Source organism: Asparagus officinalis, chromosome 7 (genome assembly GCF_001876935.1).
Source record: "Asparagus officinalis chromosome 7, Aspof.V1, whole genome shotgun sequence".
NCBI classification, from domain to species: domain Eukaryota; kingdom Viridiplantae; phylum Streptophyta; class Magnoliopsida; order Asparagales; family Asparagaceae; genus Asparagus; species Asparagus officinalis.
In genome coordinates this window covers 10,242,724-10,266,246 of record NC_033800.1, presented here as the reverse complement: position 1 = coordinate 10,266,246, position 23,523 = coordinate 10,242,724, and the positions used below count along the sequence as shown (strand labels likewise).

The 23,523-nt window shown below is 35.0% G+C and overlaps 1 long non-coding RNA gene across 1 annotated transcript; it reads right to left on the bottom strand.

Annotated features, from left to right (window-relative positions):
- LOC109849551 lies at positions 1,059–18,212 on the bottom strand. Its single transcript, XR_002249160.1, has 3 exons — positions 18,201–18,212; positions 8,565–8,566; positions 1,059–1,396 (listed from the first exon to the last, which is right to left on the bottom strand). It is a non-coding gene; the product is annotated as an uncharacterized LOC109849551 (long non-coding RNA).

The following is a 23,523-nucleotide window of genomic DNA, read 5'->3' as shown; positions in this document are numbered from 1 at the left end:
TCATACCAAATATTCATAGCTAATAAGAATTCAAAATTTTTAATCTCATAAGTTGCTAAGCTATTAGCTTTACTTTTTATCTTTGGATCTTCATTAATTTATGCTAATTGAATCAAAGCATCTCTTATATTTGGAGCTTAAAATTTTATTACTTTAACACTTTCAATCCGACTTTCCCATCTAGTTTGAGATAAAGATTTAACGGATAACTTGCATCTATTATCTTCTAAAATTTTCTATCGTTTAGTAGAGGAAGCAAACAATGAGTATATACGTTGCAACACTCCAAAAAAAGAAATAGCTCTAGGACATGAATTAGCTATATCACATAAGACACTACAACAAAATACAACATTGCCGACGAAACAAAAACGTCGGGAAAAGTTTAAAAAACGTCGGGAAAAATCTTTCCTGACGCAAAATGCAGCGTCGCTAACGCGTCGCCAAAAGTGCGTCAAGGAAAGTATTTGGCGACGCAAATACACTGCGTCGCCAAAAGTACACTTTTGGCGACGCATCATGCGTCGGGAAAAGTGTAACTTTTAGCGACGCGTAATATTTTGCGTCAGCAAAAGTGTACTTTTAGCGACGCATGCAGCGTCGGCAAAAACTATGCGTCGGCAAAAGTATAGCTTTTAGCGACGCTATCTTGCGTCGCCAAAAGTATAACTTTTAGCGACGCTTCACTCTGCGTCGCTAAAAGCTATACTTTTGGCGACGCAAAATAGCGTCGCTAAAAGCTATACTATTGCCGACGTAAGGTAGCGTCGGCAAAAGTGCAGCTTTTAGCGACGCAGAGTGAAGCGTCGCTAAAAACTATACTTTCGCCGACGCAAGATAGCGTCGGCAAACATATAATTTTTGGCAACGGTAAAAAATATAATTTTGTCGACACTAATTTGTATCGCCAAAAGTAATATCTTTTCTGTCAACTACAAGTCTACACTGAACCTGAACATCCACAAAAAATTTACTCCCATTCACATCAACAAAGAAACCAAACATCAAATTATACTCCAAACAAGTTGCATATTATGATAAACAAAGAATTTTCTCTCATTGCAAAATAATTACATTCATTTCCATTTCCAAGTCAACACTCAAAGGCCTGTTTAAATATTCCAGTTTGTCATATTCAGTGTTTTCCATTTCAAAGAAAGACACATTATAAGATTTACAGGAAACTAAACTAAGTTGAAAAAAATAAAACTCGAAGTGAAAGAACGGCATGATTAGTGAACCTCTTCACAGATGAAGGTATATTCTCTGGTAGAGTTTTTGAGACTCTGTCTAACTCCTGCATTTGTTGCTTTGCAGTCACTCTATCAGGGCCACAGTACATATCCATAAGCTCTTTCATGTGTGGTAGCCTTTCCATCAGTTCTTTGATTATTTCCTGTTAGAGATGTTAGAGATATCAGTTCTTTGATTAAACAGTCTTCTATACAGTTTAAAACAGAAGCAAGATTTTCAAGCAAAATCATAGCAAAGATCATGCAGACAGAGACTAGAGGCATTTGAAAATTACACAAAAAGGAAATTACAGACACCCTAACTTATCCATCTCCAACTAGTATTTTCTTCTTCAATATAGTAAAGATTGACATAAAATTTATTGATTTTAACATCTAATTGACGAGTATGATAAGCACATGACACTTCCTACTGGAAGTCGGCACAAGCCTAGATTCATGTGCACATATATATTGGTATACCAAATATGTAATAAGTGTAAGTTAACACTAGATGAATAGGATATTTGATTAGGAAATTTAAATTATGACAACCACATGGTGTGTAGAATGCTCTAGGCTTTATATCTAATAGCCTCTTTTGTACTCCATTGTGTTTCCCTTTAATATTAGATCCATTATCATAACTTTGCCCTCTTATTTCATTAACATCAAGTTCATAATTTTTCAAAATATTTAAAAGTTCACCAAAAAGACCTTTTCCCAAAGTATTATCTACTTTTAAAAACTCTAAAAAGTATTCTTCAATCTTTATTGGACTTGTTGAAGTATCAACACATCTTAAAATAAGAGTCATTTGTTCTTGATGACTTGCATCTGGAGTACGATCAAGGATAACTGAAAAATATTTAGCTTCTTTTATTTTTTTTAATGATTATTTTTTTAATTTCAAAAGCTAGCAACTCTATTAGTTCATTTTGCATTTTATGACTAAGATAATGATTTTGAATTTCACCTTCTTGTATACGTTTAACATGTTCTTGCATTATGGGATCAAATTCCGCTATCATTTCAACTAAGCCTAAAAAGTTTCCATTATTTTTTTCATATATCTTTTCTTTTGTTCCTCGAAATGCAAGATTATTTTTTGATAGATATTTTACTATAGCAATAAGTCTTAGCAAAACTTTTTTCCAGTGTTCTTTTTTTAATTAATTTGTTCTTGAATGTTTTTATCTATTGTCTTATTTTTTTGTAATCTTACTTCTAAATCCACCCATTTACACATATTAGTGATATGTTCATGACTTGTTTCATGATTTTTAATTTTATATCCAAGATTTTTCTATTCCCTAGTACCTTCGTTAACTAACTGACTTGTACTAGATTTTGAAGTAAATAATTTGCAATAAAAACAATAAACTCTATCTAAATCTTTTGAGTAAACTAACCACCTTCTTTCATGTTTTTCTCCATTTGATAATTTTTTAATGTAATATGATGTAGAAAAGTGTCTATTATTTTCATCTTTAGGAAAATCTACTTCTTCAGATGTAGAAAAGTGTCTATTATTTTCATCTTTAGGAAAATCTACTTCTTCATATTTAATTGGACCTTTTTCAACTATTAGATCTATAAAATTTTCATTGATACATTTCCATTGTCCAGAATCATAAATATTGATAAGAATTGAATTTGATATCTCATTCATCTCTAAATTTTTTTCTTGGCCCTCATGTGAATTTTCTTTATATTCTTCATTAAAATTAGGAGTACTAGCTTTTTCTTCTTGAATATTATTATCGGTAATATCATTATTTTGTCCTAAATTCTCAGCTTCTAATTCATTCTCAAGTAAAGAATCTAAAGATTCATCTATTCTTTCTTCTGTTGAAGTTGATGTAACATTATCTTTATTACTAAAAACAAATTTATCAAGAGCTCCTTGTTGAGATCGAATTAATTTTTCTTTATTACTAAAAACAAATTTATCAAGAGCTCCTTGTTGAGATCGAATTAATTTTTCAACTCTTTTTCTTTTTTTTTCAATTTTTGACAACCACTTTCATATTTTTTATTAGACATGCTTTCAAAATATAAAATAGCAATGTATATCTACAATAAGCTCAGCGGACTCTGCAATGTCTAATTAAGCATAAAATATCTACAATGTCTACAATGTCTAATTAAGCATAAAATTAATATGAATAAATGGTAAAGAAAATTAAATAGTTTTAGTTAGAAAGATAGAACCGTGGGACCGTGGCCTGTGGGAGCGGACTCAGCGGAGCCTAGAGTGGAACTGTGAGCTGGGACTCAGGAGTCGGGACTCTGGGAGAGGAGAGGAGGTGCAGACAACGGACTGCCGCCTTCGGCCTGCGGAACAGCGGAAGTGGGCCTGGCCAGGTGGCTAGCGCACGCCGCGGCCCACGGGAGCTCCGAAGAAGAGGAGTTTGAGGGGGAGAGTTGGTTAGAAGTTGCGGTGGCTGATCGGAAGACCCCACCGGAGTGGGAGACTGGAGAGTCCTAGTCTCCTAAGATGTGCGATGCGATCGCGCGATCGGCCCGAAGAAGAGGAGCTTGGGGCGGATGATTTTTTGAGATTTGAGATTTGAGTTTGACTTATGCTAGGGCCGATCGGATGATTTATTGAGCTGAGCTTAGATCGAAAACTTTCTGAGAGAGGAGGCGGCGATAGTGGGAGATTGGAAAATAGGGTTAGGTTTATGCAAGTGTTATATATATTATATATATGGGTGGGTGGGCCTTATCCAACTTGGGGCCCAAAGCAAAGGCCTTAGTTGCCTTATGCTAGGGCAGGGCCCTGAATTTCGGATCCATGTCTCTAGAGAAATTGTCATAGTGAAAGATCACAGGCAGTCACTTGCAGTTAATAAACAATCGCTCATTTTTAGGTCGATGATGCATTTGTATTTGATAAGTAAGCTATAGGGTAAATTACACCAAACCCCCGGTAACTTTCATCATTTCGCAATAAATCCCCCGAAATTTCTAAAATCATACTCCTTTTAAAAGCACGAGTTCGGAAAAATCTTTCTATAGTCAATATTACCCTTCACAATTTTAAATATTTCATTTATATCTTAATTTATCCTAATCATAATTATATCTTATCTTAATCATACGTGAACTATCTATAGCTTAACAATTTAAAAGAATCATACTCCTTTTAAAAGTCATACTCTCTTTAAAAGCACGAGTTCGGGAAAATCTTTCTATAGTCAATATTATTCTTCACAATTTTAAATATTTTATTTATATCTTAATCTATCTTAATCATAATTATATCTTATCCTAATCCTACGTGAACTATCTATAGCTTAACAATTTAAAAGAATCATACTCCTTTTAAAAGCTCTAGTTCATGAAAAAGCGGAAAATCTTTCTATAGTCAATATTACCATTCACAATTTTAAATATTTTATTTATATCTTAATCTATCTTAATCATAATTATATCTTATCCTAATCCTACGTGAACTATCTATAGCTTAACAATTTAAAATATCTTATCCTAATCCTACGTGAACTATCTATAGCTTAACAATTTAAAAGAATCATACTCCTTTTAAAAGTTCGAGTTCATGAAAAATTTTCCATGGTCAATATTATCCTTCACTATTTAGAATATTTTATTTAGATCTTAATCTATCCTAATCATAATTATATCCCTGACTAATCCCATATAAAAAATTATATACCTAATATTACTCTTAAAAAATTGGATTCACTGGTTCAAATTAAAATATGACCAAATCTTTTACTAAATAAAGGGACACAAGATGAAAAAACTAGAATAAAATTCAAACCTGTGTTCTCATAACTTATCATGTAACAAATCTTACGGGAAAATCCCTTTACCGATCTACACCGTCGCCTCCCTGTCCTTTACTACCTCTTCAAATATTTTCTTCCAACTACCATCTTGCTCTATTGACAATTAAAAGAGCAAAAAGCGCATCAAGAAATTTAATTTTGATGATCTTTGAAGTTTTATAGCATAAACAACAAAATTTTGACTTGATGGTTCACAATTTCTCTTTATTTCATTCATCTTTTTTTAGTTTCATATTTGCTATGCTTTTGCAGGAATACCACGAATAAGTATTGAACTTGTGAGATTTTCTAGGTTAATTGCTAGGTGAGTGTTGAAATTTTAACATTTTCTATATTTCTCCTTGATTTTACTTAATTAAGTTTTATTTTTACATAATGTAAAGTTTAATGGCTTTAAACAACAAAATTTCAATTATCTGCCCCACACATCGGACATCCATGACACTCATGGATTAAATTGAACTATTTTTCAAGATCTAACTCCAATTTCTCTTTATTTCATTAATATTTTTTAACTTTTCTCACTTTTATAAAATTTTTAGATACATAATTTGCTCTCTTCCTTCAAGAAGAACAGAAACACAAGTTGAAGATCAATTACGAACCGCAGGTACATGTTTAAATGATAAGGTTCCTATTTTTTTCTTGACTTTTCTTAAATACAGTTTATTTTTTTCTTAAAGAGATGTGCTCACTGTTCTCATGAACATTTGCATTATACACGAACTGAAACTTCAAGCAGTAAGCATAAAACAACCACGTATCTTTTATGGGATTGATTTATTTATTGCTTAAAATGTTATTTTTTTGTGTTTACATCTTTCACGTTTCAAATTTTAACAACATTTAGATATCGTGTTTGTAGTGACATATACAAATATGGAAAAAATTACTGGTAGAAATTAAAAGATTCATGTATTATATATCTATACTTTATAGTTACATGTCTATACTTCTTTGTTCTTTATGCTTAAATTGTTGAGACATATTGTTAGACCCTAGAGGGGGGGTGATTAGGGTCTTATGCTAATCTAATCTGATTTTATATCAATTAAAGCTAATTAATAAGTTATCCTAGCAAGTATAAAATATAACAAGATACATGAGCTAGGATATGCAATATGAACTAATGAATATATCCTAGCAATGAGATATTATAAATATATGAGCAAGGATATATAAACAACACAATGGTAAATAATGTAAACAAAGAGGTGGACAAACTAACTAATGAGACAATGGCGATATGAGCAACGAGCACAAATATAAATGAACGCCAAAGCACACACAAACACAATCAAATGATCACGGAGTTCGGACCTTCCATCCTACGTCTCCGTTCCTCATTCCCGAGGAGAAATCCACTATCACAACCGGGTTTTCTACGCTTATCCGAACAACGTTTACACCTCACACTCAGTTTTCTAGCTAACCGAAAACTTTATAACTACACACTTGCAATCACACTCTACACCCTCTAAGTATTGGCCTAGTCCGTGTCCTCCTCCTTAAGTGCTCGGATACGACCTCTCCCTAGGTTCGTCAACCGACGCCACTCCTCTTGGATTCGACCCCGTCTCTTACCAACCACTCCTCTCGGTGTACAAGTGTATTATAAAGTGTATCTTCACAATGAAACTCACAAATACAAATAATTTGTTCTCTACAATAGATGAGAACTCAATATAAGCTCACACTCAAAGTTACAACACTCACCAACCCAAATATACTATGTATGAATACAATAAGCTCAATATGGGTGTGTGTAACAATAAGTTATCAAATCTAAACTCAATATAAAAACTAGCTTTAAAAAATGATAATCAAAACAAATATGCAAATGTAAAGCTAGATATGAGTTTAGAAATTCTTCTCTGAAAAAACAAGATGGAGAGATGGATTAAGATGAAGCCCAAACAATGTAGATGATCTCCTCCACTTGTGAAACAGTCTTCACAAACCAAACTCTTTTAAAACACACAAAACAAACTTTAAAACCCTTGTTAAACTTGTTTAAAACATTCTCATTGGTTACTCAGATAGAAGGGGTTTGAGGGTTTATATGTGAAGAGAAAACAACAGCAAAAACCCCAAACCAAATCTCACAAAATCACAGAAATCAGATTTTTTTGATTCTGTACAAAAAGAGCCGTTGGGCATACGGCGGTCGATCGTGAAATTCTCGCGGTCGACCGCGAGCCATGTTAGAGACTGAGAAAATTTTTAGAAACATCTGCGGGAAATCAAATCAACTAAACTCAATTGTAAATACTAGCTTAATGATAAACAACAAAGAATTAATACAAAGCAAGATTAAGTTTAGAAATTCTTCTCTGAAAAATAAGATGGAGAGATGGACTAAAATGAAGCCCAAGGAATGTAGATGATCTCCTCCACTTGTGTAAAAAAACTTCTTCTCAAACAAAACTCTTTTAAACAAACACTAAATAAATTTAAACCCTTATTAAACTCTTGTTTAAAAACTTCTTGTATTATTTTGGTATTGGGGTTTGAGGGGTTTATATAGGAAGAGAAACCAACAGGAAAACCCCCAACCAAATCCCCCAAAAATCCAGAAAAAGATTTTTCAGATTCTGTACAAAAAGAACCATTGGGCATATGACGGTCGACCGTGAAATTCTCGCGGTCGACCGCGAGCCATGTTAGAGACTGAGAAAATTTTTAGAAACATCTGCGGTCGACCATGGCGGTCGATCGTGGGAATTTTCAGCTTGACGGTCGACCGTCACGATCGACCATGAAAGTCTCTGCTAGCTCCACAGAGTAAATCAAAGGCGCTGTCGACCGTGGCGGTCGACCGAAAACAGATATATGAGAATGACAATTTTGTAAGCAGTTTTTCTGATTTAAAACCATGTTTAAAAATATCAAATAAATTTCAAAAAATATAAAACTTTGAAAAATGATTGTAGACATGATAATACACATGCTACAAAAACTAGTTTTTAGAAAGAACCTCCCAAATAAAAAATATCATTATTTTACAAAATAGTCCAAAACATAAAAATGTAAACATATGAATTTTGACATTTTGGCTAAACCATGTTTTGAAACAATACAAAATGATTTTGTAGACTTAATAGAAGATGTAAACTATTGTTATAAAGTCTATAAACAATGAATATAGTATTTTATCAAAATACACATATAATACACTAAAACATGATTTCATGGAACTAAATAAAATTGATGTTGATGAAATCATATAAATGCATATAAGTATAAAAAAAAATGTTTTCCAATTGTATTCAATTGTTTCATAGTAAAACTTGAAACCTATCAAACCAAAACATATATGTATATATATAACTATATATATACAAAACCAAAACGTGTATGTGTGTATATGATTGAGCTTAAAGTACTAACACACATAATATAAACCTATAAACTAAATATACCCAAGCTTGTGATCTTCAACGAAGCTCTATCTTGGTACACTCGCGGATGAAGCTTGAACTTGAATCTTTAACTTGAATTGCAAGGCTTCAACCACTATTCCACCAACCTCCATTTGATATGATCGTTATAGCGCAATCCATCCAACCTCCAACTTGTTATTTATCTATAATAAATAGATAAACACAAATACTAGACAAACAATATTAGTTGTAAATTATTTGTTAAACATCATCAAAATAAGAAGGCCAACACATATAATATCTAACTTCTTTTTCTTTAATCTCAGTATCTGATCCATAATAATTGGAACTGTTGTGAACTTTTTTTAACAATTTGAGCTTGAATTATAATGTTGGATGAATTATTTATATACCAACAAGTGATGTGAAAGAGTAAATTAAGCTTATGTTGTAAAGAGCTTGAAATTAAAACATTATTGTTTACGTTTCTTTACCAAGTTCATATTGTAGTTCTTTTAGAAATTCATGGTGTAGTTCTTTTAGTAATGAGCATCTATTTTTTTTAATGTGAGATTAAACCCTCTATCTTGTCCCAAAAGATCATGTCTTATGATAGTTCTTTTATGATTAAATAAAGATTTAAAATATTTAATTGTACTTGTAGGATATTTAAGTAAAGCTTTACAGATAAACTAACTCTCAACTACATGACAATGTTCAACAATGAAGAAGTTGAAATGCTAAAGAAGGTGAAATAGTTGCATAACATGCTCAACATAGATTTTCTCACGAAAAGAAGGGTGAAGACATTATATAGTGGTAAATCTTTTATTTTTATTTTTTGATGGAAAGGAACAGGGTGAGATATCCTATTCATATTTCATTAATAATCCAAAAATCCTATCTTAAGCTTGAATTCTGTAGTCTAATTCCTATTCAAGCGTCCCAATCCTAAGAGCAGAGATATGACCATAGCCATCACCTATTATGAAGGATGAGAAAAAAAAGGAGAGGAGAGCTTAGACTTAGCTGTTCAAGAGAAGGATATGTAATGGAGAATACAAAATATGAAGCTTAAGTAAAGCTCTCATATACATCAAAAGCTAAAGTCTATATGTATCACTATAGAATAATAATTACATTTAAGAATTTTTTAGAGTTTGTATCATCAGAAATTGTCCCCCACCCTAGCCATGTCAAGGTATTAGTTTGTTAAGATAAAAAAAATTATACGTAGCTAACATACTATAATACATAAAGTATTGCAAAAAAAACCTAAAAAGTTTTAAAATTGCACAAAATACCCTAAAAAGTTCAAAATTATAGAACCCACTGCTAGAAACATGACTTTTAGCGACGGACAAATCCGTCGCTAAAAGTCGAAAATCCGTCGCTAAAACCTTTAGCGACGGAAAAAATAAAATTCCGTCGCCAAAATACCGTCAGTACAGTGAGGGTAGCTAAAATTGATTTTAGTGAAGGATATTCCGTCGCTAAATTTTAGCGACGGAAAATTAGCGACGGATAATCTGTCGCATTACTTTAATTAAAAAAATAAAAAAACATTAGCGACGGATATTCCGTAGCTATAACTCACTTTAGCTACGGAAAATCCGTCGCTAAAACTTATTAGCGACGGAAAAGCCGTCGCTATAAATATTTTTTTAAAAATAAAAAAATTAATTAAACGAATATTCCGTCGCTATTAACATTAGCGACGGAAAATCCGTCGGTATTATTTGTCCCCCGTATCTGTTTTTCGTCGCTAAAAGAACATTTAGCGACGGCGAATCCGTCGCTAAATATTTCCAACATTTTTTTAAAAATAATTTGAAAATTGAAAAAACCTGTACAATAATATATTAAATTTAAAACCATGTTCAATCAGCAGTATAATATTCATTCTCACGCATATATAACACATATAATTTAATTAAAATATCCCAACATAATAAACGTTGTTTATACAGTACACACCATGATAAATATTATTTATACAACACACTCATTCATTGTTTTCAAAGGTAAAAAAACAAATCAGTCCTCCAGATCATCATCATCCTCCTCCTCATCACCAGCTCCACCTTTTCTAGAAGTCCCGGCCTGCAAATATCAATCAAACGTTAACAACATGGCATGACATTCAAGTATAGCAATAAGAGAGTATCATGGCATATTCTTATGTATTATACGCACACACGCACAATTTTTACAACAACGCATGCACACACCCTAACAACACATGCACGCATAATTTTTACAACAATACGCGTACACGCACAATTTCTCACCATACGCGCATGTACGCGTACATGCTTATACGTGTACATGCACATACGCGTATACGCACGCACGTACACGCATGCACGCATGTACGCATGCATACACGTGTGCACGCATGCACGTATGCACGCACGCGTACACGCATGCACGCATGCACCACACTCCACACCCCCCACCCCCCCCCCCCTCCCTCCCCCAAAAAATAAAATATATATATTACCTGATCCGCCATAAATCGTCTCCTATATGCCTCCTGAGCCTCCTGAGACTGAGTCGACATGAACTGTATGAACTCTAATGCTTGCTGCTCCCGACGTCTCCGTTCTTCCTCCGCAATCCGCTGATATATTGTTTGCTGTGACTGCCAATCTTCAATCGCTTTCATCCGCTGCTTCATCGAGTCTTGAAATGAACTGCTTCCTGGTGTTCCTGGTGGTGCTGTAGACTCGTAGGTGCTACTAGACTCGTGTGGCCTCTGCTCGGATCCTCTCCACCGGTATCTGTTCTTCCTACTCGGTCCAATGACCGTCTCGATGATGGAGTCCTCCTCCTCTCTACTTAGCCGGGCTGGAGTGCTAGAACCGACCTAAGACTGAGATATTTGCTCTTGTACCTTGGCATGTAATTTCTCCTGCGATATATCAAAATAACCCGAGCAAGTCAACTTTTTAATGATGCATTATTATAAAATTGAATGTACAAATGAACTGTTACTTACAGCCAGATCCTTGTTCTTCGTCTTCTTCTCTTCATCGGCGTAATTCGGGCTCCAAGAAGTCAGATTACGATCTGTAAAATATCCAAGATCTTCCCTTCCCTATTTTATTCAAATATATTATTAACCCATAACACATAAAGTATACTCAAATTGACAATTTATAAGCTAATATATTATATACCTCAAGCTCTAATTAATGATAATGCTGGCTAAAGGACCTGGAGCCCCCGTGGTGCTCGTAACTACGGGGAGCGTTGCGGTTCCTCCTTGCTATTTCAGCTTGAGCCTAGAAAACAATGTCAAATCAGGAAAATATAGAAATTTAGCATATAAAATGAAAAAATTGAGCCTAGAAAACAATGTCAAATCAGGAAAATATAGAAATTTAGCATATAAAATGAAAAAATGTACGATAATAATACCTGGATTTCAGCCGTGTCCCAGTAATCACAAAGTGCAAAAAATTCTACTCCATCTACACGCTCATCAAGATGCCAGAAGCGCTCCTAATCATTTGTTATTTGAACGAAATACTTTTTCTTCACCTCAGATCGCCACCTCTTAAACGATAGATTGATTTGCATGAAGCAGTAAGTCCAGGCACAAATGTTATCGTCAAGGAAGAAAAATCGCTTCAGCATATAAAAAAAAGAGATACAAATCAGTGTATTAAACATAATAATAATCTAATAACTCCAAATGATGAAAATTCAAATAAATAACTCACACATATATATCTCCAACAAGCCACCAGCGCATCAATTCGTTATGATTTCCACGTCAAAAAAATATTAAAGAAATCATGTCTCCTGGCTAAAGCGGTGAGAAAATTATTGAAAGCATTAGCAAATGCCCCGACAGGCACTCCGTGCTCCCATCGGATCACGGCCCTCCGATGAATATCAGGGATGAGGTTCTGTGGCTTGGTAGCACTGCGACCGCGCTTAGGAGGTCGCTCGGTACCTGCGAAACAATAAAAATCGGGTGGCATATAAATCAATCCATATCGATGATAAAAAGTAAAATAATAACCGATAAAGTATAAAAATCTATTCACACCTTTCAGTTCGATGCATCTATGCCTTGCTTGTTCGTACCTACGCTGCGCGATAGGTCGCAAAGCATGATAAGATTCCCAATCACCCTTCATCTTGGTCGGGTCGTGGACTCGCTGATCTGGAATAGAATCTGGTGGTAGTGGCGCAGCTTCTACAGCTGCACTATATGGCTCATATCTCTGCTCCTCCAATACATCTGCACGTAGCGGTGGCGGCGACGATGGTATCTCAGCATGCTGTGTAGGATCAGCATGTGCCTCTGCATCATGTGAAGCATCTCCGCTGCCTGTGTCCTGTGGCGGCGAGTCATGTGTAGCATCTCTGCGTTCTGTGTAGGAAATGTTAAAAAATAATGTTAGGCTCACATTAATAGTTTATAGAAATGTACAGATATAACATATAAATAAAAATACCTGACGTAGAGGCATGTGCGTCGCCTCTAGAATGTCCACCAAAAAGTCTCTCAAGCGCTTTCTTACGTAGTCCTTTTGTCATCTATACTTTGAAAATATAATGAGCATCCAACAAATGCATATAATGCAAATAATTAATAAATAACACATGGTAACCAGTCAAACGGATAATATAAAGGCAATACTATAATACATGACACAAACTAGCATATGATAACCAGTCAAACAGATAATATAAAGGTAATACTATAATACATGATACAAACTGATACATGATAACCAGTCAAACAGATAATATAAAAGCAATACTATAATACATGACACAAACTGATACATTATTATGACGATGTTGAGGCTCTACTCTGCGACCGTGTGCGGTTAGCCTGAGACCATGTGCGTGCCGACAAAAGGACTGTTCTTATAGTTTTATGGACTCCGCTGCGAACTGGTTTTTTACCTTTACGCCTTGGTTCACATTTAATCGCAGGTACATCAGGGCATGCTAGTGTAATTTCATCCATCAGATTATTATTTTGTGTCAAGGAAAACTCAGTAACTGTTTCGTCGGCCAAGATAACCTCCTCATCGTGATCTTCGTCTGACACAGCTTCATGAATGTAGGCTCTAGGCGGATTCTTAAGTACAACCCATTTGTCATTTTTCATTATATCTTTGACATAAAAGCACTGTTTGGCGTGAGCAGCTAACATGTACTTTTCATTCTGATATATTTCCTTGTTAAGATTAACGAGTGTGTAACCGTAGTCATCCTTCGTCTTTTTCAGCTCACACCAACGAACCTTAAATATCACATGTCTGACTTCCTTATTAATCCCATAGAAAATCTCCACGATGTCTTCTACCTGATCGTAGCAATAGAATTCACCTTGTATTGGATTTAGATCTTTTGAACTAGCGTATGACAGTTGCGAAAATAAGCAAAACACACCGTTGTTTTGCGTTTGACGTCTCTCTTCGAAACCGATGGTGTTAAACCTAAATCCGTTGACGCAGTAGCCTCCATAATGCTTAACCACGTTAGAAGGACCTCTGGCATATAAACATATTTTCTCAGACAGGTTAACCCCATTCGTAATCCGTTGGTCAACCTTTAAGAAATAAAACAAATAGTTTAAATATCTGGTGGTAGGCACGTATATTTGATATACTAATCAGATATGTAAAGAATATCTTACTTCACCCTTCAGCCATGTAGGGAATTGTCGAGAGTGTGTGTCCATAACTCTTTTATTTTTTGTTCTGCATTTAAGAGTAGTCTGGACATATCGGATGTGAAGCCTAGAATAGAATCATTTATAACGGTTAAATAGAGATAATTATTGTGATTGAATATGATCTAATTCAAACGGCTAAATACTTATGCCGCGTATATGTTAAATGTAGTATCATTGCTCAGGATATATGTGTGGGCTTGATCTAGCTCCATTCTGGGGAATCTAGTGTCCTCCCCACGATCATTATAGAATGTTCCGTCAATTATTCGTTGGGGACGGTTGAGCCTTGTCTCCACACCCCGCAAGTAACGAGAGATGAAATTCAAACTCTCATTACTTATATAGTTCTCTGCTATCGATCCTTCAGGACGTGCACGATTATGCATCAAATGTTTCATGAAACCCAAATACCTACAAGCATATAGTTTCATGATTTGTGATAAAATAAAACCGAGTAACGGAATTTGACAAATATTAATTGAACATTATAATAATAAATACCTCTCCACAGGGTACATCCAGCGATATTGAACTGGTCCTGCGATACGTGCTTCATATGCTAAATGTATTGTGAGATGCACCATGACCGTAAAGAACGAGGGGTGGAAATAGAATTTCTATTTTACACAGTGTATTAGCTACACGTCCCTCTAATTCTTCAAACTCCCTGACATCAATCACCTTGGAGCACAACTGCTTAAAGAAACCGCAGAATTCTATTACCACCTTCGCGAGTTCCTTCTCAGCATGTCGCAACGCAACCGGGAGAAGTTGATGTAATAGAATATGATGGTCATGTGTCTTGAGTCCCAAGATTTTTCTGTCCTCAATATGCACATTTGCTGAAATGTTTGAAGCATAACCATCCGGTATCTTCACAGACTTTAGAAATAAACACATATTGTGGACCTCATCCTTCGATAGTGTGACACGGGAGGCTGGGAGTTCAAACTTTCCGTCTCCCTTATCTATAGCTTGCAGTTCAGGACGGATGTTCAATTCTGCTAGGTCTCGTCGTGCCCTTAAGTCATCTTTCGATTTTTTCCCATCCTGCAACAAAGTGTTCAAGAGATTCTCGCATATGTTCTTCTCGATGTGCATGACATCCAAGTTGTGACGTATTTTTAAACTTCTCCAATATGGAAACTGATAAAATATACTGAATTTTGACCATCCATGCGGAAGTTCAGTGCCCTTAGAGACACGCCCATGCGACTTGGCTCTGCGAGGCTTATTTCCTTTCGAATTGCCTTTGAGAAGTCGCTTACCCTTTCCCTTTCCCTTCCAATTTTGCTTCAATATTTTTCTCCTAACCCCAAATGGATTTTCTTTGTTGAATCTTTTCTTTCCAAATATTTTTCTAGGTAGTGGATGTAGAAGCTCAAATATTTCTTCCCCGGTCATCATTGGTGGTGCCGGTCTGTTTTCTGGATTACCGTCGAACTTTCCTATTAACTTTCTGAACTTGTGCCCTGTAGACAACCATCTTCTGTGTTCCCAATAACAAAACTTACGGTTGTATTTTAGAAACTTTCCCTCATAGTCTGACATGCAAACCGAACAAGCAATCTGACCCTTTGTCGACCATCCAGACAGGTTAGCATATGCCGGAAAGTCATTAATTGTCCACATGACCATTGCCCGCATATAGAAAGACTCCTTACCATAAGCGTCATAAGTGCTGACACCTTCTTCCCAGAGAAGCTTCAGGTCGTCAATTAATGGTTGGAGGAAAACGTCGATGTCATTTCCAGGAGAATATCTTCCAGGGATCAAGAGTGATAGTATCATGTACGGCTGCTTCATGCACATCGACGGTGGTAGGTTGTACGGTGTCAGCAACACTGGCCAGGTAGACCAAGCGGAGCTCATTAATCCAAACGGATTAAATCCATCACTAGCAAGCCCCAACCTAATATTCCGAGACTCCTTACCAAAGTCGGGGTATATACGATTGATGTGCTTCCATGCTTCACCATCAGCAGGATGTCTCAGTTTCCCGTCCTCTTTGCGGTCGGTCGAATGCCATCGCATATTCTCAGCCAGCTCGGCAGACATAAAAAACCTCTGCAGCCTAGGAATAATTGGAAAATATCGAAGAACCTTCACAGGGATTCTGCTCTGTTTATTGGATGAACCGCCTTCGGATGTGCCCGTATGTTCTTTTCAGTGTGATACATGACACGTCAGACATTCCTCAAGAGCTTCATTACCCTTATTGTACAGGATGCAGTCATTAGGACATGCATCTATCTTCTTGTAATCAAGCCCCAGCGTATCAACAATCTTGTGAGCTTCGTAAGAGGTTGCGGGGATGCTCTTCTCACCGCCTGGAATGACTTTCCTGAGCAAATCTAATAACATCTCAAAATGTGTAACAGCCATCCCACTGAGTGTTTGGATATGAAGAAGCCACAACATAAAAGAAAGCCTTGTGAACTCCTTGCACCCCTCGTATAACGGTGACTCGTTTTCTTCAACAAGTTTCATCAATCGGTCTACATCTTGAAATATATCAGTAGTGTTGACATCACTCGAAGACGGCGCTGCAAGAATATCTTCCAACATATCAGTCGTGTTAACTGTCGGATTATCGACATCAGTGAACTCTTCCTCTAATTGCATCACCGGGACGCCTTCACCGTGATGACTCCAAAATACATAAGAGCTATCAAATCCATTGATTGACAGATGGAAACTTACGTCACTCTTAGTGAGTATTTTACCATTCCTGCAATTCTTGCAAGGACAGAAAATCGACTCACTCGGCGACCGTAGAGGGTTGGTGTCAGAGTAGGTTAAGAAGACTTCTATTCCATCCTTGTATCGGGTGTCTAGATGCCTCCGATCACGTGGTATGCTCATGAACGATTTGTCAGAAACTGTCTGCATCTAGAATTTAAAAATTAATGGAAGTGAGTATATCCCTACATATATCATTTTAATTTAGAACAAATGTGTGTGACCGGCTGTCAGAGGAAGGCTTCTATCCCATTAGGTATGTAAACGTGACGTGTATATGTATTTACGTGTGTTCAAGTGTACTATCATTTCGTCAAAATTTGTAAGGAGAGAACCCAAATTACTATATATAGAAGAAGGTCTTCAATAAGGTTAAGAATGTTACGCGCAGCGAAAATTTCGACAGCACCTCGACAGCACAACAAGAGAGTCAGGTCGCAATAGGAATTCCTGTTTCACAAAGGAAACAAGAACCTTAAGCAAAATATCTCAACAAAGTGAGATATCAGCTCTTCCTCTCATCAGTTCTAGGACTGACCTGTCGAGGGAACCTAAATAAGCTATTACAAATCACAAATAGAAGTTAGGGTTTGTCTGCAACTTGCGATAGTACAAGGGATCATTCGCATATAAAATGTCAAATTTGAGTAGTAGAAACGAAGCATAAGACGGTACCAAATAACGTACAACATACATATGAGGATAGATGTTTATAACACGTTAGTCTACTGAATATGAACCGTCTCATACATCAACATGCAATAAACTTATAAAATAAAATTATCATATTGTAAAGAACTACAAGTAGCACTTGCTAAAAGAAAAGAGCTAAACATAATAACAAACTGTGCATCTTAAAAGTCTTTTAAGTTTTCTGATTAATTTAGTTAATTATCATACTATAATTTGGATGGTCAGCATTGACGTGTAGTGCGAGCCTCGTAGAAAATCAAAGATCAAGTGGTGACCTCAATTGCTTATATAACTTGTTGACTTGTTATCATACAATATCATCTTAGAAATTATGAAGGTTATAAACAACTACTAAAAAGATCGGAAATAGTAGAACAAATTACTAGTGATCAAGTGACATAAAACTACCCAGAAAGAGATGTCAAGTGCAAAACTCAAAACTTCGAACAAGATGAGATGAGATTAACAATAATTTCGACTTTACATGCCATAATAGCAATTAACAAAGAAATAATAAATAAATAAGCAAAACTTCTAATAGGTTTCAACAGTGAATAACAAGAGACACAGTACATGCCAAAATCTCCTTTCAAACTTTCATGTAACTGTTTTAAATAAGCAAAACTTTCATGTATCTGTGATAATTGTTTTTATTTGCCGAACAGGTTGTGCAACCCCATTATCTAAGGATGTATTTTTGGCAGTAGATTAGAAATCCCACAAAATCCCAAATATCTCAAGGTAGTTTTGTGAAACTTATCTTTAACAATCATAACTTCTGACAATATGCACGCGTTAAGCTAATGAAAGGTGCCTAATTAAGAGACAAAAGAAAGGACACCAAAGGGAAAAAATTTACTAACACCCAGGGAAAAAAATTTACCACTAGAGGAGATAAGACGAGGTTAGTTTGCAATTTTGATTTTTATGGGTTTTTTCAAGTTAAAAGCAGTTAAAGTAGCGGTTAGTAAACAACAAATGTGTAAGGGAACAATATCGGGTAAAACCAAAACTTTGGCTAATTATAGCACTTAAATACCTTATGCATTATTCTACTTTGCACTTTTATGTCCTAAAGTTGTTAATAGTTAAAGTACCTTAAGTTATGCGTGAATTCTGTTCTGAAATATCTATGTGGCACTCACAAAATAATTTTGGAACTTTTGACCCTTAATTAAATAATTTTCAGTGGGTATATCACATTTCCAAAAAATTTAGCTGCAGTGGATAGGATCCGTTTAAGATGGTTAATAATTACAAAAATAAAAGAAGTTATCTTTCAAAATAAATATTCTTGCGAATAACTTTTTTAGCAGGAAAATGTTTTAAACAATTTGAGGAAGGTAAATTATTTTATTCCTTTAGGCTGTGTTTGGCAAGGGGATAAATGGGGGATTAAGGGGGTTTAACCCTTCATTATACTGCCAAACACAAAAAACAGCCCAATGACTAACAAACCCGCACGTGAGCGTTTTATCCCATTTAACCCGTTAACCCAAGGGTTTACTAATACTCGTGAGAAGGCGGAACAAGACTTGTTCCGCCTTCTTACGCGAGGGTAGCCAAAGGAATTTAAGAAAAATTGATTTCATCTGTATCTTTTGATGGCCGGCTGCGGAATTCGGTAGCAAAAATCGGAAGGTAAGATCTTCCGATTTCCCTGTAAAATTTCCCCCCAAATGTGTTTCCCTCTTTTTCTTTCCCTCCAAAATTTCCCTCTAATATTTCCCTCTACTTTTTTTCACCTGGGAGATCTTTCACAACTATTAATATGGATATTTTAGGGGAACAATCAAGAAGAGGGGAATTTTCAGCCGACGGGAGGCAAAGGATCTGAGGTATGTTATCTAAATAAATTCCTATTTCTTGATTTTCATACTTTCTCCTTACCTTTGTGAAAAATCGAATGATTTATATGTTTGTGTACACTTGTAATCAACAGACGCCTTGGCCATGCCATATATCTATAATCAAGCACATCATGTTCACGCTAATTTTATACACATATACCGGAAGAAAACTCAAATTAAGTTCATGTAATTTTGTTTCTGATTTTTTTTTCTAGTCCGTTGCAATTAATTTTGTTGGTATGCAGATATTGCAAGCTTTTGGAGAACCTTTTAGCTTTTGTTTATGAATTTGACATAAGATTTAGATTACTCAGCTATCTTCTTGGCTATTTTTATGCTAAAGTATTGTTTCCATTTCATACTATTAATTTGATCACAGCCTAATAGTTGACAGATAATCGGTAGCTTAGTTTGTATATTTTAGTTAGGTCACAGCCAAATGGAATACAATAACACAATGAGAACCTGGAGGTTTAAGGACCTGTGATGTTTAGAAATACAATCCCAAAATAAAGATAACTGGTCATATTAGCTAAACAAGATTTTACTAGATCAAGTCCTTGTTTCTCAAGCTGTTCTTGATGCATACAACATTACTGATGTACATTGTTCAAATCTATATCTTATAAACTGAACTAAGATGAGAATCCGAAGAGAGTAGTTTTTGCTAGCATGCTTTTGTTTGAATTCCTGTTGGTTATAAGTTTTCAATTGTTTAGTGGCTTCAAACAAATTTTTTTGTCTGGTATTTGTGACATAAGGAAAACAATATAATATATTTGACAACAAGCTTTTGTTTAGTGGCTTCAATTATTGGTTTGATCTTCTTCAACTTGATCCAAAAGCACCCGAGGCACAAAACATAAGATTTAGATTAGTTAGTTGAGTGCATAATATATCATGCATCGGGAATTTTTAGGATTTTAATGCAATTAGTTTTGCATTAGATATCATGCAGGGAATGCTCCCAAGGATCTTGCGTCCACTTTATCTTGCCTCTCTTTCAAATAATGCTTGGTTTTCCCTTAAACTGTAGATGAATGTATTTTCATTATTAAAGTCTGCATTCATTTTCAAAGCTAAGGGATAAGGACATTATACTGCAGGTAACAACAAATTGTAGAGATTTGTGTTACACACCTTTACCATCTAAGCACTTAAAAATTCCTTATCCTGCCATATGTACAAAAAAAAATTTAGATTTCCAAGCAGGTTTATGAATAACACCTGCATGATACAATGTTTTGGATTGTGATTAGGATGCCTGTCTTAAGCTTGATTTTTATCTGTCAAATACAATGTTTTGTCTTCACTTGAGAATTAATATAGATGATTAATTATGCTTTCCATGATTTCTCACCGTTGAACTTTGTTAAACATTTTTAACCCCATTATTTATAACGTCATCCATATTGGACCTATCACTTTCATTATTGCAAACAAAGTCCTGATAAAGCTCTCCCATTACAATCACATGCACTCAATCTTTAGCTAATAAGAAACAAAAAGTTTGAAAAATATAGCATTGACAACTTGAGAGAGAAATACAAAGCTAATTCAGTAGACTTGTTCAATTTGGATGTTGATTTGTGAACTGTTTAGAGTATAAATTATACCTTCACCACAACTACAAAATTTTGATGCAGGGAGGGATTTTAACATGGAACATATATCGATATTACTCGTTCAATTTCATTATTGCAAGCAAAGTCCTTTAGATTTACAATTTTATTTATAATCCTGTGAAATATCTGTTTGTATATTTGTTCACATAATTCCATCGAGCCTGAACTAAACCAAGCTCAGGATTTCTCTGCATAACAATTTGAATTATGTTAGCATACATTCTTCTGATATAAAAACCTTGCTAGAGCTGGACATTGTTTACCTTAAAATGTGGAACTGTCTGCTTAAGGAAATCAGGGTTTGGTAGAAAATCAACATCAAATATGGCCACAATTTCATTGTTCTTGACATAATCACAGCTCAAGGCTGATTTAAGGTTCCCAGCTTTGTATCCATTTCTCACCAATCTGTGCCTATAAATAATATTGACACCCTTTGGCAATACAACTACTTGGGAGAATGCATCATACCTTGCAATGCATAGCCCAAATCTTATAGTTATTTATATTGATTTGTTACCATAGTTTGCAATGCGATATGTTGCAAAATACATTGAAATCATTATTAGAATACAAACTATGTCTGACATCATAAGTGCACACATGCTATTGTGATGGTGTTTTCCTACTGAACTATGGTTTGTACGTCCTCTCATATTTATATGTTTTTTTTCACTTAATCGAACTATGTCTGGAAAATCAATATCAAATATACACAGCAGATTCATATGTAGGGCGAATGTAGGCTTACAGATAAGTTACACATCAGACTTCGAAAGGACAAATCTTGGCAGACCACTTACTGACTATGTCTGGAAAATCAACATCAAATATGGCCACATATTCATAGTACCGAATGTTAGACCTGTTATTGAGGTGATGGTAGTTTATGTATTTTGTAACTAAGTCTTATAACATAACATTGTTTATGTTTGATTTTGTATTTCTTTGTATTTCCAACCATAGTTTCATACGGCATTGTTCAATTGATTAAATTTCTTTAAATTCTCATTATGGATCTAATGGCTAAGAAGAACTCAATCTCACAAATCTCACCCGAGTGGGCAGTCAGACCTCGTGGCCAGGAACGGACCTATAGAGACGGGGAAGGGGAGACGCGGCGGAAGGGAGATAATTGTTGATGGGAATATTAAAACGGAAATGGTCCTAAAGGAAAGAACATGAGGTCATTTCACTATCCGAGCAATGCAAAATCGTAACGATGAGTAATAAAGTAGGACTGGACAAGGACAAGAGAAACTACAAATGGCAAAATCGTTATAAAATTTGAAAAACAATATTCCTCAATTACAACTCCGAAATAATAATCAGGTTGGGGTTGGGATGAAGGTAAAATAGTGTGTGATTGGACCTACTGCAAAATTGGGAGCATGATAAAGGTATTATTAAATTCTAGAATTGAATTTGAGATATTTTAATAAATTATTATATATATATGAATTTCTACTACAGGCAGAAATGAGAGTATTTAAGAATTAAGAACAACTTTTCCTCAGTTGCGATATGGATTTTCTATTGGAGTAACAATCTATGGGCCGGCTGGTGGTTTGGGACTACTGATGATTCCACACTGAGGTGAGGAAGCACTATCGATAGATGAATTATGAGACAACTGATGGCCCACAATAACGAGATATGATTTGAGTATTCGAGGAAGTACAAAAGCTGAAGAGACACAAGTTTCTTTAATGGACACACCACATCACAACAATACCTAGTTCTACTCCGAGCGTAAAAGCTTCACGCTCAACCGCATCAAGGATTTAAGCGCAGTTTAAAAATTCTCGTCGTCGAGTATGAGGTTTGAAGTTGAAAATAATTTGTCAAAATGATTGAGCTCCCAAGCAGGCGAGTTGAATTAAAAAGAGCTAATAATTCCAGAGGGTGCCTACTGAAATGAATGGTGCAAGGGGGGGGGGGGCGGCGGATGAAATGCAATTTACCTAGGTGTACGTGATACTGTGCAATTCTACTTTTAATTCTTAATCATTTATACTTACATGCATATGCAATTCTACTTTTAATTCTTAATCAGACATGTTCATACCTATTTAGTTGGTGTCAGATTATACTTACATGTATATGCAATTCTACTTTTAATTCTTAATCATTTATACTTACGTGTATATGCAATTCTACTTTTAATTCTTAATCATTTATACTTACATGTATATGCAATTCTACTTTTAATTCTTAATCATTTATACTTACATGCATATGCAATTCTACTTTTAATTCTTAATCAGACATGTTCATACCTATTTAGTTGGTGTCAGATTATATTTACAAATATATGCAATTCTACTTTTAATTCTTAATCATTTATACTTACATGCATATGCAATTCTACTTTTAATTCTTAATCATTTATACTTACATGCATATGCAATTCTACTTTTAATTCTTAATCATTTATACTTACATGTATATGCAATTCTACTTTTAATTCTTA